The sequence below is a fragment of the Ornithodoros turicata genome, chromosome 10 (assembly GCF_037126465.1).
Source record: "Ornithodoros turicata isolate Travis chromosome 10, ASM3712646v1, whole genome shotgun sequence".
Lineage (NCBI taxonomy): Eukaryota > Metazoa > Arthropoda > Arachnida > Ixodida > Argasidae > Ornithodoros > Ornithodoros turicata.
The window spans coordinates 22823450-22839945 of record NC_088210.1 but is presented as its reverse complement, the minus strand read 5'-3'; the positions used below and the strand labels follow the sequence as shown (position 1 = coordinate 22839945).

The window sequence follows — 16496 nt, the reverse complement described above, 5'->3', positions numbered from 1 at the left end:
AATTTTTAAGAGTGTACGCCTTTTTGTGATGCTTCGGCACATACGTTAATTGTCCCAAAAAGGCGTGCGTCCCGCGCCTCTCTATATCATGCTGTGCAACGGTTAGCCTTCAGCGTGCTACGTGGTGATGTTCCGTTTTAGGAGTGACGGATCGAAGTTGGCGAAGGCACGTTCTTGGGCTCCGGTGGCTCCCACTGGTGCCAACACTGACAGTGCTGTCCTGCTTTCGAGCGCCTATACCACTTGCGCTCATTTGCGTACGCGTCGCGGCTTTACTGCGCGGTTCCATTTTTAGCAAAGAACACAAAGGGAGAACTTGCAAGACTTTTCACACGGGTCATTAAAGCAGTCTCGGAATGCCACTACCCCGACCGAGTGATGAAAGGGGTAAAGTTTGAAACCGGGAGACAGGACAGTACCCTCTCGAAACCTGAGCTTAAATCAACGGTGCGAAAAATAAATTCACAAACATAAAAAAAAGACAGGAGAGGGATCAAAAATTAATTTCCTCTTAGAGACAATGGACGTCAGCGGAGAGAAACAAGTAAAAAAAAAAATGAGCGGGATTTATTTGTTACCCAGCTGCTGGTGCCGTATGCGATTGACGCACGGCTGCGCGCGCGCGCCGCGACAAACGATTGTTCTGCGCGGGCCCACTTTCCGCTCGTCCTTTTTGATTTTTAGCCCCAGAGCAGGTTAATTCCACCTGAATAGAAGGACCTCTTGCCAAGATTCCACATTGTTCCATTCCGGAATCGCTCTGACGCTTTCGCTTGCCTGTTTTGGGGTTAAAAATAAACACACCTGGGCTGCCTTTTTGTTCCCCTCCGTAATGACAGCTATATTTTGTCCTGGCCACGGAGCTAAATACGTTCGACGTATTTTTATTTCGGCCATTTTAATACGTCGCACACAGGAGCAGCGCCATACTTCGTCAACAGCACTAATAAGGGCAGCATTCCGGGCAAACATTACCTTTTTTTTTTTTTACTTTCGTTTTTCTTACACACCCCGCAGGGATACGTAGTAATAGTAACGCCCAGTTTCTTAACGCAACAGAATATACCTCTACCCGAGAAACGTCATCGTGACGTTGGTCGACAGACTGAAACCGAAACAAATCGGAAGGGGACGGCTGGGTTCCACGAATGGGCACTTGCACCGAAGGTCGTGTCCCTTTCAGGGACCATCGTGATCCCCGCAAGACCGTGGCTCTCGGGCGCGACCTTTTTCGCCTCTAGCTTCGAGCGTATAGTTCAACTCTACCAAATTGGTGGCGCTGTCGAACACTATGACGTCATTTGTTTACACACAGGGAGAGGTCTATTTTGTATGACCTCTCCCTCATATTTCTACCTGTTTGAAAGAACTCGTCATGGACAAGCAGATCGGTGCCATCGCGAAGCCCACGGCAGACTTGTACACGCTATACCGAACAAAAAAGAAAAGAAAAGGGCGGACACTAAACACGTTACCCTTTACTAAAAATCAAAGGGAACGAGCCCCCGTAACCCGTAGGTAATGAGTTACACTTATACCCTAGTCAGACGGCAAACTTACGACCGTTAGTGGGACGGCTGTTACTACACCTGTAGTCCAAACGTCATTTCGAACGATATCGTTCTCTGCACCGATTTGTTGAAAACAGGAGGCGTGCGCGTTTTTTGTGACACAAAAAATGTGTGCGCCTCCAAATTTTCAACGCCACGAGAAATTTCGGCGTATACTCAACAATATCGTCTCAAGAGTACAGAAGTTCATTTTAGAGCAACAGCTTGGAAAGGTCCCCAGGGCTCTTTTCCAAGAGCACTCTACGTGATCAATGACACGAGCGGCGATCTGAGGACGTTTCGGACTCGACAGCCAGGTCATGTCACTACGTGTTACAGGCATATGGGATGTCGACATACTTCACATTGCCGTTAATATTCGAAACAAAGCAGAAACGACAAAAAAAAAGAAAAAAAAAAGAAAAGATAACAAAGGAAGGAGTAACTTACTACTAACGAGTTACAACTGTTTGTGACGAAATCAGTTACTATATGAACGTTTCCTATACGAAATAAGTACGTCGTTAATTCGTTACTAGAAAATCTAACTCTTTAGCATTTTCGACTAAAATCAAAACACTGTCGCCAACCAACCATCGCCACGAATGATAGCGTTATCGCTTATGATTCGGAGAGAGAGAGAGAGGTCGTATACGCATTTTTGTGTCCGTTTAGATATACGATAATTGACACAAAAAGGCGTACTCCCCCCTCTATCTTCGAATTAGAAGCGATAAGCCAATCATTCGTGGTAATGGTTGGCCCACAGCGTGCTATGCAGTGAAGTTCTGTTTTCAGAGTGAAATCAGGCGGAGGCAGTACAATTTTGAAAATGAGACATAACATAAGCGTACTGACTCTTCTCAAAACAGAGCAAAGAAATTTCTAACAACGGAACTGTGAGAAGCTCGTCAGACAATGAACTAAAAAAAAATGGCGCAGTGAGACGAAAAGAGGTCTTCTTGCCGCAGTCAAAACAGTCCCACGTGCCCAGACACGGATTTATCCCCCCCTCCCTGCGGATGTGGTTGCAATGGAACGATGTGAACGCCACGATCAGAGGAAACGGTTGCTATGCAAGAAGCAGCCGAGATCACACGGTACAAAACCGATAACGTAGTAACATCCGCTTTCGCCGAAAGCCTGTTGATGTATCTTTCTTTCTGGAGCCGGCCGCGCGCATTTCAGTACGCTGGCGCGGAGCAAAAGAGTTTTGTCTCTGAACGAACGCGTGTTTGATTGTCGGCGTTGCCATCTCTGGAACCTCCATCGTCTGTTTTTAATTTATGACTCGCCGACGCTCCCGAATATTTTCGGTTATGGAACTGATATGAACGAGTGCAGCAAAGTGCAAGACAATAAAAGGGGAAAACGTGAGTTGGTTCATGTAGTTCTGACCGCCTTTCATGTGGTTTTCCACATGCATGTGGAAAAATGGAACTTCACCGCATAGCATTCTGTGTGCCAACCATTGCCACGAATGACAGTGTTATCCCTTCTGATTCGAAGAGAGAAGGGGGCGTACGCCTTTTTGTGCCAATTATCAGTTCCCTTAGAAGTCGGCCCAGGACGCACATTCCCCCAGGGCGTCAGTCGTGACGTTGCCCATCTCTGTGAGGCCGACAACGGCGAGCCCTGAGGATGTATTATGCGCTAAAATTTTATGTAAAAATCGCCACTTGATCTAGCTCCTCCTCGATAAATGTTGAAAAAAAAAAGAAAAGAAAAGAAGACAATGTTGTCCTCTTCATTTTTTCAAGGGGCGCCCTGTGCAGTTTCGGTTTCGTGTAGTCTTTTTATATATTTTTTATCGCGTTTCGAGTTATTAGCGCGTAGTTTTACACCAGTAAAAACTTTTATGTTACGATATTTATCTTTATTTATTTATTATTATTTTTTAAATTCCTTTTTTCTTACAGTTGCTAGACATACCGTGCACTCGAAACTAGAAAGTAAAATCCACGCATTGTGCTCACTGCACACAGCTTCTCCCCGAAGGAGTCAAGTTGTTGTCATCCACATTTCCAGACTCCTTTCGTACACCATGCATATCTGATCGCATGACAAAGAAAAAGTCATTCCATCCCTCCTCTGGGAATAATAGTAAACAAAAGAATGAATCGACGCCTCTTCTATTCTTCCCTTTAATTTTTCTGCTCTTCAATATCGACGCATGGCCGGTTTCATTTCTTATTCCAGGGGCCCACATCCTCTTTGTTGCCCAGACGGCGTTTTGTTCGCCCCCTGCTGACGTTCAGTGTAAACACAATCCCAGTGTGAGTCACCGCCAGGCGCCTATACCGTCCGCATTGAGGGTTTCCACTTGCAAGGTCGTCCTAGGTCGTCCGCCGGTAAGGATCTTCCTTACCAGACATCCTTTCTCGGTTAGCAATACTGCGTCTCGGCTTTCTCGTACGCTTTTCCCCTCTGATGTCCTTTCGGTCGTCAACCATGGAGATCAGTTCCCCCGCGTGACTTTTGACGTCAAGACATGCGTTCGGTCCCCGCTGAAACCGCTGACGTTTCCATGGAAATATGTGTCTTTACAAATCAATAGAACCAAAGGCTACGAGAATTAGCCGCGGCGAGCCGAGGTCTTGAGGCGCTCTATCTCAGGAGAGAGACTCGATAATGTGGTATCAGCTCAATCTCTGCCGCTGTCACCGGAAGGCATCATGTAGTTGTCGTTATATGTGTGTCACTCTAAGAAACAAAGGAGTAACTTTCGTCCTTTTGGAGACTAAATGCATTGCCACAAAAATTAGTCCCTTTAAAGAGTAAATCGATGGGACTAAATATTACACAGAGTGGGGACTGCATTTCTTGCTCTGTTCTATAACTCTCTCATGTACATAATTCGTGTGCATGAGTGAAAATACCTCGAATTAACCCGCAGGCCGTGATATGTTGAGTGATATAAAATCTTGCGACATGCGTAGGGCACAATTTCGCGCGAAAGGACCTCTATTTTTTCCTCTGTGTGGGTGGAAAAGTTGATAAGTAAATTAAGAGAATATGGAGAAATTGAAATCGGCAGCCGACAATTTCTGCAACTTAAAAAAAAGAGCTAAGAAATTTCTTAGCATTTTCTTATAACTTTTTAGCATTGTCTATATAACTTAGCCAGTTACTTAAGTTATATAGCCTTATTTCATCAAACTTGTGAAGAGCACACATTTACGTATAGACTGCTGCATTTAGGAGACCATTTGCGAAGTTCAGTGACTATTTGCAGTCCTGGGGAGTAAATGTCGGGGTTAAGGGACTAAAATGGGGAGTAATTGGGGGGGGGGGCAGTCTAGGGGACTATAGAAGCTGCAATTACTCCCTATTTTACTCTTTTTTTTCTTAAAGTGTAGAAATCATCGTAAATGTAATGCTACTATTTAGTATGTACTGTTGGTGCTACACAATATGAGCGTCGCGGTCCTACGCATCGCAATAGTGCCATAAGCTATATGTACTTGCACATTGCTCATCTTAAGCATTGAATGTATTTAAGCGTTGTGTACGTATTCTGCACAGAAAACGTCTCATGCTCAATGCTTATCACAGCTCACTTCCGCATTCGTAATCTTTTGTTTTCAACGATTCTGTTCATTGAACTCGACTGCTAAAAAAATATTGGTGTGGTATCACTGGTATATCTCTCTGGACATCAGGAGAGCCTAGCTTCGAATCCAGGCATCAGCACTTTTTTCCGGAGTTGCTTGAATTTAATTGAAAACCGAGGGCAGTGCTTGTTGGTGGACGTCAAACTCACAAAAAGACATAAAACACTGAAAACACAGGGCTATGCAGTGTATTTCCGTGTTTTGCCTAGTTGTTCTTGTGTTCATCTTTATAAATAAAAATTAATTTTGAAAATATGCCTTTACTCATTGCATGTAAGTCACACAGTCACAGCTTGTGAACAGCGTCTCAGACCCCAAATAAATAATACAGGTTCCCATGCACACATAGAGACGGATCGAATATGTGTAGGTGGAATAATCAAATCATGATCAGTATAATAGATGGTGTCGTTAAATCATCATCGATATACAGGTGGAATCATGAGATATTTCGGTAATCAACGTAATTTTCCGCAATTATACGTTCAGACAATCAAGCACATGTAATGTCGCGGAGTCAAACGGGCCCGCGCTCAAATCGAGGCAACGTGCCGATTAGTTTCAGTATCGTCATTTCTCATCTCAATCAGGTTGCAGGTTCGAGATTATCGGAGAGCACCGCTAATCGTTGTCTGTGAAAGCCTTAACGACGCTGTATACACACACTGAGTGAACCCGTACAATTAGTTGTCTCAGAGAGAGAAAAAAAGTGTGAGAGAGAGAGCACGATCTCTATGCGACCCATTACATTTCATTTGTGTTTATACGAGGACGATTATCTACTTATTAGAACGTCATCGCATTCGCACGGGGCCAAAGTGGAACTCGGCCGGAAAATTTATCTGAGCCAGGTATTTTGTAATTGTTCTCGCGGGACACAAAGTTCAGCTAATCAGCTCTCGGGCCAAGTGACGCGTGATTAGGAATTGGTATTCTTACGCAAGCCTGTATACTGGCGCTGGGACCTGCTTGGAATGGAGAGCAAAAGAGAGGGGCACGCACAGAAAAGGTTGTGCCCGAGGACAATTTTTAATTGGAAAACAAATAACTATACGACATCAATGGTATGGAGTGTTCGAGACAACACACACAAAACGATGAAAGATGAAGAATTAAAATTCAAGTAAAAAGCGAAGGTATTTAAACCGATTTAATTTGAAATGCTGAACACGATAATAAAACACGAAATCCCGCAAAAATCATTAACACTCACGATATTGTCCAGCACATCATATGTACCTAAGTACTGTGTAAATACATGTGACTATACTGACTAATGTTTGTATCACGTTATCGGTAGATGAGTGCGAGTGAGTACTTCATGAACGTATAATGGTAATGGTGCAGTTATGCTACACGTAAAGTTTGTCTGCGCAGTACTTTATGAACGTACACTCTTAGAAATAAACTTCACCCGCATAGCACGCTCGTAGCCAACCATAATCTCGAGTGATATCGTTATCTGCCCTGATTTGTTGACCGGGAGGCGTACGCCTTTTTTGTGACAATTATGAACAGCATAAATGTCACAAAAAGGCGTACGCCTCCCGTTTTCAACAAATCAGGGCATATAACGATATCATTCGAGATTATGGTTGTCTAGGAGCGTACTATGCGGTGAAATTCATTTTTAAGAGTGTACATGTGCACGGGATTACCCATGTGTCGTTAAAAGTTCTGTCAAGCTGTCTCCCCAAGTAAATACCAAACAATTTATGCCAAACGGGCTATTTATGCGCAGTATTGCGATTTCCCACTTGACAGGCTGCGACGCAAAATGTTCGAATATTTTTCCTTTCCAAAGGAGGGATTTTTATGCACTTTCCGATATCCGCAGGCATGTTCCCGGCTACCTTCAAGTATAATGAGGTATCTTTTGGGAGCGCGGTACTTTCGGACATGGCGATATCTATGGACGTCTCTACAGGTTTGCGAGGGTCAGGGGTAATTTTACACCTTTCAGTGTGTAAAAAGAGTGTTTTCGTAAATGAAAACCCCCTTTTTATTCTGCAAGCTCGACTGAAAGGTGTAATAACACTGTTGAAAAAGGAAAAATACATCACTTCAAAGAGGGGGTTCCACAAAACACCTTTTTGTATGGCGTGTGAAACGTACACCGCGAAGGCGTGTGCAACTGGACAACACATTTACATCCTAAAAGTGTGGGGGAAACTATTGCGTAGGAAATCTTGCGAAAACACTCACAGCCTTCTTCAACATTCGTCGTGACCTTTTCAAAAGAAGAAATCGACCAGCGTCGAGCTCGTCGTGTCATTATTAGTGAAATCCAGTACCAGTCCATGAGTGCTTTGTCCTTCTGTTTCTGCCAGGGAGACCGACCGCCGTTTGTTAAAAGAGAAAATAACCTGTCGATTGGACGAGCGCGACGTCACAGAAAAAGAAGAAGAAGAAAGCGATTTTTGTCGAGGGAACATCAAACGGTGGCGCCGCGACATCGACCAGCTACTATTTTGGAATCGGAACAAAGAGAAAATTCGGGGAAGACACTAGAATCGTTACTCATACAGGGGAAAGAAGAAGGGCATTAATCGATTCCACGTCCGATCAAATCCGTATGGAGAGACATGTCAGAAGAAAAGCCTCGGTTTGGAGCTGCCACTATATGGTATTGCGGTCGCATATACTACACGTGTACAGTATGGACCAGGCGTCCCGTGATCCGCTACACGGCATGGAAGCACCACTCTTTGCGACGAAATGCACACACAACATTAGTCTGACATGATGAAGTGAGGTCTATACACTCTAAGAAAAAAAGAAAAAAAAAACACCGGCCTCGGTGGATCAGTCGCTAGCGTGTTCGCCTTCTGATCCCAAGATCGCGGGTTCGAACCCGGCCGAGGACGCCAAGCAACTTGGTGGCAGGGTACAAGTTTCTTAGACACGCCGTCTTCCGCGAGGGACGTTAAATACGGGGTGCCGTGTGATGAGCTTTCATCGCACGTTAAAGAACTCTCAGGTGCATGGGCAAAAGCAATCCACGGACCCGCTGTGGCGTCGCTCATGATCTCAGTTGTCTCGCGACGTAAACACCCAATTATTATTCTTATTATTATTATTATTAAAAAGGGAGTAATCTGACTCCTTTTTTTATCTAGGTGCGCTGCCAGAACAGTTAGGCCCTTTCGGGATCAAATGCCTGTACGATGATGCCAAGTTAAAAGACTATTTGCAGTGCAGGGCGAGTAAACTTCAAGGCTGAGAGGATTGAAATAGGGAGTGATTATCGTAATCTAAAGGGGCTAGAATCAGTAATTGCTTCCTAATTTACTCCTCCTTTTCTTAACGCGTACTTCACAAACACATGTTCCTTTCCTGTTCTTTTTTCTTTCTTTTTTTGTTTTCGTAGCTGACGAGAGTTATTCATCCTGTCCAGCGGCGTGGCAGAGCGGGTTATGAGGCGTCCCGCTCGTTGATGGTAGCAAAGGTCGTGCTCAAGTCTGGGAGGTGTTGGGTTCGAATCCTACCACCAGCTGTGCTGTCTGAGGTTTTCCCTAGGCTTTCCGAAGACGAATGTCGGCACAGTTCCCCCTGAAGTCGACCTATAGGCCGCATACTAACCCCCCTGTCCCCCACTCCCTCCTGCTGTCCTCTCTCCATCGGTCCACATCTGTACGCCGCGCATAGCCACAGTTGCTTCGCGGCGCTAACACGAAATTTAAAAATAAAAAAAATCATCCTGAACACTCGGAAGCTCGCTCCAGAGGCGCGATGTCTCGCATCGCGACATCCGCTATATACGTATCGACCTTTCCAGAACATGTTCCCTGTCACGGAATATGAAGATAGCGCAGAAAACGAGGCGCATCCTGGAATGACGGGACGCATCGAGAAAAAAAGGCCTTTTCAAGAAAGAACCTGGGATTCCGATGGGAACCACGCTCAGCATACATAATACGGCGCGCAACACTTTTCGGAAATCGCCATTATTTATTCCCTTGTTTGTTTTCCTTTTCGCGTCGAGAATTTCGTGGAGCAAAAAGCGAGAATGCGCCTTTTCTTGTTATACGGGGATCGTTGCGTGCTAGGCGATATAAGTTGCCGCCTGCCGCCGCTCTGTTGCCTGCCTCTACGTACTTCGATGCGTTCCGCGTGTGCAAGTCTGTGATAAATCACAACACGGCAGGGCGTAGCCGCAAGAAGTTAGTCATGCACTACATCGTTTTTTGATCTACAGTTTCGTAAATGTAAACGTTGGTTTTAAGGAAAGATGTACGCGAACGGATCCGGTTCAACATGTTCAGTGCGGTGGTGAAAAGATCGGTGGAAGAGTCGGCAGAATGTGGCAGTAATCGTCAGTGTGTGTTGGGCAATTGAGGGACAGTGATGGGCAAGGGCGTCATCACACCTGAAGCACAATTTACAATGACGTATATATATATACAAGTTTGGGAGGTGACGCGGTTTCGAATGCCGACATCGACTGTGGTTTCAAGTGTCTCCCTACCCCAACAACACCGAATATCCTCTGGATGTACGAATGACGTCCTAACGGATGCGTACGTCCGATGGATATCTGAGGGACATCTGTAGGACGTACGTATTCGTTAGGACGTTATTCGTACATCCAGAGGATATTCGGTTTTGTTGGGGTAGGTTTTCCACAAACGCTTTGCGATAAATGCACTGTGCGCCGAGTCGGATGCACAGCTCACTGTGAAGTAGACCCAAGGCGCATAATCTCCCCCCCTTTCCACGCTTGGCAGCACGCCATATATGCAAAGAGATCACTCCGTAGGGGCACTCACAGCGAATGGTAAGTGCAAAGTACAGAATAATGGCGTTGTTCAGGTACCTAAAGGTACCCACGCTTGTGTCTATCCTGGTGCATGCCTCCCCAGTCTCCGGGAAATGTTGCCAACACCCAGCCTAAACTAGCTAATACAGCAGCTTGCTTGCGCCTGCTGCTTCTCGTTCTGCGACTACTTTACATCTCCACCATAGTGTTGCGCGTAGGTTCTCGGGCAGTAAAATGCAGTCAAATGACCGCTTTGGAATTGTGAACGAGTAAAAAGTATAATCATCGTGATTTCGGCGAAAAAGAAAAAAAGTATATTCACTGAAAAGTGACAGGAGAAAACGAACCGTATTTTTTCCCCCTTAGCCGTGGCAGCACCCTTGCAAAATGGGCGAGAAAATAAGGGCCTGTCACAAGAATGACTGCTCCATTCGCAGATCACAAGCACCGTATACAGAACAGAATCGGATTCCTTTTCTTTCACCACCATCACCCAGATGCTAGAGATGGGTTGCCCTGTCATTGATCAACTGCAGCTTTTTTTGTAGAAATAAACAAATCACCGTGTTCGATGTCAAAACTCTAAAGGCACCGCCTTTTTGGTGTCTGCTGCTGCAAAACTCTTGAGCTTGTAAACTTGCAACAGCTCACTGTATGCGGATGCTTGAATTGAAGCGCGTGAAAAGGAGCGACTCCGAGTACAATACAAAGTGCTTTGGGGTATGCGGCGATGTTTTGATGACGGTGTTGCACCGCATGGTCTTCTGACGGCTATCTGACAGACTCTTCGCAGCCCTCTGGTTTCAACGCCGTCACACCGTATACCGGTTAGCGTTTGTCGGCATCGTACAATGCGAGCGCGGGAAGTCCGGAAAACACACACAAGAACAAACAGGAACACAAAAGGACAAAGGAAGTTACTTAAAGCTTTTGACGTATACTATAGCAAGTGTTCTATGAACGCCAATGCGACCGAACGCGCAATAAAACGAGTCTAATCGACAGATTTATTTCGTTGCGCAAAACGAAGACCGAAGAAGAAAACGAAATAAATAAAAAAAAGCGAGAAGGAAAACGAGAAAGAACAAGAAAGGGCAGCCACAGAAGAACGACGGCGTCATAAAAATGTCATGCCACCACGCGGCATTCATAGCCAGAAGCGCGATCGTTCACGAGAAGCAATTATGCAAGCGTGGAGGGAATATAAAGAAAAAAGATAAAAAGAGTAATAATAATAATAATAAAAAAGAAAGTCCGAGGCGTTTTATTCTCATGCCGAACTTTCATTCCAGGAATAAGTGTCATTTTCCTTCTTTCACGTTTTCTGTTTTTTGCTCTCCGCCACGCCATGGACATAGACATACTCCGTGAAAAGAAACAAAAATTGGAAATGGTATACGGATGCTGGCAAAAAAAGAAAAAGAAAGGAAAAAAAAAAGAGTAAAAAAAAACTACCCGTAATTCAACTTTCAAGGAAAAAAAGTATCGCTTGCCGCCATCGTAATATGACGCGTTTCTCCGGGATTTCTGGTCGTTTCTGGATTTCTCCGAAACCGCCGCATCGACGGAAAAATAACAAACCGAGACGACGCGCATTTCGCCGAGGGCGCCCCGATCGGAATTCATACGCTCTTTTCTCTCTCTCTCTTTCTGTCTCTTCGAAGAATGACAAACAACGCCGTTTTGTTCGTCATTTTTATTTTATGCTCCTTTTTTTTTTTTTTTTTTTTTGCGCTCGCCCTGCAACAGCATATAAAGTGCGATTTAAATTCTGACGCACGTCTGTGTGCCTTTGCATTCGTTTTTCGTCAGAGACGGCAGTTGAGTCACAAAGGCAGGAATGCTAAAACGTGTTTTTGTGACCCTTTCTGTAGAAAAGACATGGCTCGCTTCTCGACAGAGTGTATATGCGTCACTCTTTTTGTTCATTCCCGCCGAATGTTCATGTCGAGCGTGCGCAAGAAATGAAAGTGGCATGGTGTCGGACATTTGTCCGCGTTCACAGTACAGGCTTTCACAGTTCGAGCTCCGTTGTATACGAATCCTAAAAGTTAATTCCACCACGCTCTAAAAACAGAGACCGGGGGGGGGGGGGGGGGGGGGTAATGGCAGAATCTGCTCGCCGTCGCTGAAGTGGGCGTCGTCAGGACTATAGCACACACACACAAAAAAAGGACTGCTGGAGGATGAAGGGTGGAGATGCGTAGAGGGTGCGTGAGTTCGTCGGCGAGTGCAAACTGCTGGAGGGGTCGATGGGCAAGACACGCCTCTTGCAGAAAGAGAACACGGTTTCTAAAAACAGAACTTCACCACATAGCACGCTCTTAGCCAATCACCATCCCGAATGACATCGTTCTGCCCCCTGATTGGATAAGAACGGGAGCCGTACCGCTTTTTGGAACACTTATGCAGTTCCAAAAAAGGCGTACTCCCCACGCTTTCCACAAATCGGGAGTGATAAAGGTATCATTCTGTGCAATGGTTGGCCTTCACCGTGGTATGTGGTGAAGTTCTGTTTTTAGAGTGCAGAGGTAAATAAACTGACCTCAACGAACGCCACCTAAAATAAGGCCTGATCGCTTAAACGAGGTGACGTAATCACTCAGTCCACCAATCGTGACCATGGTTTCATTGACCATAGCTATGGAGACGAGACAGAATAAGCCACGTGGGTAGCCCATGGTAGCCACAGAAAGCCTGCGTTTTGAAATCGTCTGCGTCGATTGGCTGAATCTGATTGGCTGCGATTTACACGACCACGTGACGAAGGAGTGCGAGGAGGCATTGAGCAGGCCTTCTCTATCTAGTCAGCGCCTCAACAGTCAGCGCTGATTCGATCACCTCCCTTGATCTGAGATAAGCCACGTCGAATGTCACTGCGTGGAAATCGGGATGCGACAAAACACACACACAAACAAAGACAAAGCGTCCCAGTGCTCCCCAGTAAAGTCATAAACGCGGAATGCCTCGTAAATGTTACTGTTCGTCGCGGCCTTGAAAGAAATCAACTTACAATTCCGCCTGCAGAGAACTTTCTCAGTCTTGGAAGAGCAAAAAAAAAAAAAAAAAAAAGAAGAAGAAAAAAAAAAAAAAAAAGAGGGGTTCAACCGAACTGAGCGCTACGACGAGAGTTCAGTGATGTGTGACCAACATGAGTTATTGCGCGACGAAAAAAATATAAAGAAAAACGAAAAGTTGAACGTGCAAGGACATCACAAAAAATCGTCCGAAATTCAGAGAATTTCGATCCTTCTTAGTTTTTTCTATCTTCCGCTTGTGCTATTTTTGTTTTTATGCCGACGAAAATTAACGGCGGTGGAGAAGCGGGAAGGTATAATCAGTATTCACGTCTGAGTCTCTCATAAATAATATCCCTGTAATTACACCTTGTATATATCGCCTTATGTTGCATATACGAGTCTTCCACGTGCGCAGGTGCTGTCTCCAAGAGAACATGACGCAGCTAGCAGACACCAAAGCTGACTTGGACGAGTGTCACCTCACTTACAGCCCCAGCAAATGCCTGGTGAGACTCAGCAGCATTACAAATGATTATTGTAGAGTACAATTTAGAGATACCTTTAACTGAACGATGGACGATACAAAGCAGAAATATCCGCGATACCATGTTACACACTCTAAGCAGAAACAACAAAGTAACTTTAGTCCAGTAACATCTCATTATGGCCAAAATCTCATTACGGCCGAAGGTGTCTTATTACGGTTAAAAGTAGTCTCATTTCGGCCGAAGATGTCTCATCACGGCAAAAAAGAAAAAGGAGCATTCGCCTTATTAGCAATCGCTATGTTGTATGCTTCCCTAAGTGCCTCTGAGGGCCGAATTCTGATTACAGCCGATGTCTCATTACGGCCGAAAGTCTCATTACATCTTGAAGCCTAGTTGCCACACCCATTAGTCCCTTTGGGGAATAAATGCATGAAAGTGTATCCAAAGTTTAGGAGCTATACTTGTAGTGCTATTTCGCGGTAGTGTAGGTCTATAGAATGGGGAGTAATGTAATACTGGACTTAAGAAGCTGTAATTGCTCCTAAATTTACTCCCCCCTTAGAGTACTGGGCATGACGGAACATTTATGTTTTCGTTCTCCTGTCTTACGGGGATTTTGATGTAAGTACCTTCAATGTTTGTTCGTCTCTATATATGAACCAGCGTGAAGAACAGTTTACTCGCGGTCTGTTACGCGCGCGCGGTAACTGTTCCCGCGTTTACCGAGCGATCTAAATTTTAAGTATCATAACGTAAAAAAAAAAAAAAAAAATCTCGCGGCAAAAGCGATCACGCAATCGCGAAGGGGCCACATAAAAATTTGTAGTCCGCATCTCTCCACGCAAACTGCATAAACATTAAAAGGCCGGACAAAGCCGAGCGCGATTCAGTCTGAGAATGTAGACGCGGGCGGGCATCTATAAGGCAGAGGAGTCTAGCTTTTCACGCCGCCGAGAACTGCATAATCACTTGCCCCCGAGCTTCTTTTTGGCTGGCAAAACGTATATACAAGGGGAAGGTACAAATGGAGAGCGGTTGAATTAAAGCGAAATAACTACCCTCCTATTTTATTTGCTATTATTATTCCTGTTACTTTTCTTTCTGTGCGCGCCGAAAAAAAGCTCTTTCCGAGCCAATTCAACCCACGCTGCCCATCCATCATGATGCTCGAACAAAACATCTATGCATGTGAGTTAGGCTGAGGCGCAGTTCATGAGTCTGTGTTTTTTTTTTTCTTCTTCTTCATGTTGTTTGAAACTGCACGTAACAATCTGTTCGTTTCACGATTTTATTCCTTGGTCACGGTGTTTTTATTTTTGTTATTTTTCGTTCTATCTCAGGTATGATTGGCACGCAATTTTTTTTTTTGTTTCATCGTTTTCGTTTTTCTGCTGTGAAACAGAGAGTTTTATACGCGAGGTGAAATTACGGTTACCTCTTTCAGGTGCACTCTAAAAACGGTGGTGGTGGTGGATGGCGAGAGGGCTTGCCGTTGTCGGAACTTCACCACATAGCATGCTCTTCACCAATCATCATCGCGAGTGACATTGTTCTGCCCGCTAATTGGTTAAAAACTGGAGGCATACGCCTTTTTGGAACACTTATGCAGTTCAAAAACAGGCGTATACGCCCTGCGCTTTCCACAAATCGGAACTGATATAAAGGTATCATTCTGTGCAATGGTTGGCCTTCACCATGCTATGTGGTGAAGTTTTGTTTTTAGAGCGTATATGACGTCTCCATACTTGGAAGCGCACATTGATAGGTGGTATATAATGAGGCTCTGCCACTGCTCTGTCCCAGGTGTTAACCGCTACTAAGCAGGAATCAACGCGGCCGCTTTATGAGTCTGTAAGAATTACACAATTCATTTATATGTCACATGCCGCCAGCCTGCACCGTGTGTGCTGTGCTGTTTCAGCGCGTGTCGCAAATCACTCTCAGAACAGAACTTCACCGCATAGCACGTTGTCCGCGAGCCATTGCCACGAATGATAGGGTTACCGCTTCTGATTCGAAGAACGAGGGGGGGGGGGGCGTACGCCTTTTTGCAGCAATTTGGACATATGAGAATTACTACAAAAAGGCCTACGCCCCTCTCTATCTTCAAATCGGTAGCGATAACCCTATCATTCGTGTCAGTATAGTTGGCGCACAACGTGCCATGCGGTTAAGTTCTGTGCTGAGAGTGAGCCAGCGGTATAGGGCAGAGCTAATCGGGAGAGTCCTTCCAAGCTTCGCTGAGGATTAGAGGGCTTTAGCAGTTCGGACACTCTTAAAAATGAACTTCACTACATAGCACGCTCCTAGCCAACCATCATCCGAAATGACAACGTTCTCGCCCCTGATTTGTTGAAAACGGAAGTCGGAGCCTATTTTGTGCTGTGCATAATGTCACAAAATAGGCTCCGCCTCCCGTTTTCAACAAATCAGGGCAGATAGCGATATCATTCGAGATGATGGTTGGCTAGGAGCGTGCTATGCGGTGAAGTTCATTTTTAAGAGAGTATATGCCACGACTTTGCGGACTCTACGATAAGGCTGCCGCAAAACATCGTAAGGCACGCACACTGTTCGTGAAAAACAGCGTACGCTCGCAAGTCATACGACCGAGCTTACGATACCCCCTGCGCGTGCGCAGTGGCGGCAACGATATCTTACGGCGTGAGCAAGCCTATAGCGTACGATCTACTAGAAGTCTTTCATAGGGAGTAAAGTCGCAGCGTGAGCAATTACTTTGCGTCCGCAAGGGAATAGGGAGTGCACACTACAATCTAAAAACGGAGCTTCACCGCATAGCACGCTCCTAGCCACCCATCATCCCGAATGACAACGTTCTCTCCCTTGATTTGATGAAAACGGGGGGCGTACGCCATTTTTTGTAGCAATTATGAACTGCATAATGCGTAATGCAAAAATGGCGTACTCCCCCCATTTTCAGCAGATCACTGGAAAGAATGATGTCACTCGGAATGATGGCTGGCTATAGGAACGTGCTATGTGGTGAAGTTCATTTTTTAAGAATGTACGCATGCGCCGAAAGTGGCTTTGTGTATAGCGTGTGC

General features: G+C 45.2%; 1 protein-coding gene and 1 long non-coding RNA gene across 4 annotated transcripts in view; one reads left to right on the top strand and one right to left on the bottom strand.

The window, feature by feature from the left end:
- The window catches only part of LOC135371073 (zinc finger protein castor homolog 1-like), a 278514-nt gene that overhangs the window by 56226 nt on the left and 205792 nt on the right, over positions 1–16496 (bottom strand). The window lies entirely within an intron of this gene.
- The window catches only part of LOC135371075 (uncharacterized), a 198797-nt gene that overhangs the window by 43370 nt on the left and 138931 nt on the right, over positions 1–16496 (top strand). The window contains exon 2 of the long non-coding RNA XR_010415501.1: positions 13359–13449. This is a non-coding gene — a long non-coding RNA (uncharacterized LOC135371075). The remainder of the gene's footprint in view (positions 1–13358; positions 13450–16496) is intronic.